Raw genomic sequence first — 1,744 nt, forward strand, 5'->3', positions numbered from 1 at the left:
GTGTGTGTGTGAGTGTGTGTGTGTGTGTGTGTGTGTTGTACATACTTGTAGGGGTGTGACTGTGGAATAAGTACCTATATTGTGTTTCAAACCCTCAATCGACGGTGTGAAATTCTAGCCTAATATTTAAGCATTTCTTTCAGGAACACAGACAGTATGCCTGCTTTCCCTGTACAGAGATGAGAAAACTGAGGATCAAGTGCATGATGCATTTTCTTCCTCATAGCCAACAGTAATACATATACACTTTTCTTTAATGTTTCAAACAATATCTCACTTCTTAATGTTGTGACAACTGCAGAGCAAAAGACAATGTTGAGACTTTTTTTAAAAATATACTGCAATAATACCATCAGCTTTTTTCATAGTCATCGCATCGTAGTGGCCCTATCGCAATCAATGAGAAAATTGGGCCTAGCATTCGCCTTCTGGGCGTAACCAAAACTTGAGATACTAAAATTCATGCAATGCATGCTACACAACGTTTGAGATTAAAGCTTCCTTTCATGATGTAAATTTAGGCTAGCGGTGGCTTAGAGTTCTCGGGGAGTTGCCCCAACCCCACCAATCATTGCCACCCAATCGAACAACCCTTTAAGCCCTGGTGAATGACTGGGCTACTGTCCATTCATTATTAAAATAAACTAGAACCTTATGAAATAAATTGACTAGATCTAGATCTAGAATCTAGATCTAGATCTAGTTGATGCCTAAAATAAAGTAGGCATGTCTGCAAGAGGAAACGTGCGAGGGGTTACAATAGATATCTAGAGAAGTCTAGTTGCAGCAAAGTAAACGTTCGGCCAAATAGCAGAGAGTAACATTTGAAGGCAAAGGGAAAGTACTCAGGTAGTAAGATGTAAACATTCAGCCCCAAATGTCAACACCTGTGTGTTCGAACAGGTGTTAAGTTCAGGTGTGGAACAAAGCACACCATACACATAATAAAACATACCTTCAAAAGTATATCACACAGGTATTCCAAAAAAGTTATGAAAGGTACATCCTCCTCTGGCGTCCGAAACCCGCTTTCTAAAACAACATCCAATTCTGTGACACCATCAACGAAAAGTAGGGGGGAGTACAACTGACTGATTACTGCCCGGCAACAACACTTCCGTCTTCACTCATCACCGGAACGGCCAAAAATAGAATTTTGTCATCGGCCAAAGACAGATTGTGACCTCCGCGAAATGTAAGCAGTTGAAGAAAAACGCCAGTTAATAAAGGCCAGAAAAGGTATTTTTCTACAACTATGAAATAAGAAAAATTGCTAATCAAGTAGATGACAGTCTTCTTTTGCTGTTATATGTGTACAAACCATGTTTCTGTCTAACCGACTGGTCTGAATCACTTGAATTAATTTGACCAGCCTTAATTTAGCTGGTTTTGTGCATTGTTGGCAGAAACTTGGTGATACAACATGTAGGCTAATTATTCATCTCCTACATAATAGGCCCTACTATTATAATTTCTAGGAAACAAAGGTTTACAAATCAGTTAAAAGCTATGATAGGAACAAAATGAAAAAAAGCTTTAAAGTTTTGGAACAATATCTACTTGTATTTATGTCGCTGTATGTGTATACGCATGTTTGTATGGGGTCGTTTGCTTATGTGTCTGCACGCGCGTACCGAATGTATGTGTGAGTGTGTTTGTGTGTATGTGTGTGTGTGCGTGTGTGTGTGTGTGTGTATGCGTGCGTGTGTGTGAGCGCTCGCTGGCGTGCCAGGGTGTGTGTGTG

The 1,744-nt window shown here is 40.0% G+C and overlaps 1 protein-coding gene across 1 annotated transcript in view; it reads right to left on the reverse strand.

Annotated features, from left to right (window-relative positions):
• The window catches only part of LOC101846836 (mucin-19), a gene marked incomplete at its 3' end in the record, with an annotated part of 54,554 nt that extends 53,379 nt beyond the window's left edge, over positions 1 to 1,175 (reverse strand). The window contains 1 exon segment of the mRNA XM_013087094.1: positions 956 to 1,175.
• Positions 1,176 to 1,744: the final 569 nt, after the last annotated feature.

Source organism: Aplysia californica, unplaced genomic scaffold (assembly GCF_000002075.1).
Source record: "Aplysia californica isolate F4 #8 unplaced genomic scaffold, AplCal3.0 scaffold00545, whole genome shotgun sequence".
NCBI classification, from domain to species: Eukaryota; Metazoa; Mollusca; class Gastropoda; order Aplysiida; family Aplysiidae; genus Aplysia; species Aplysia californica.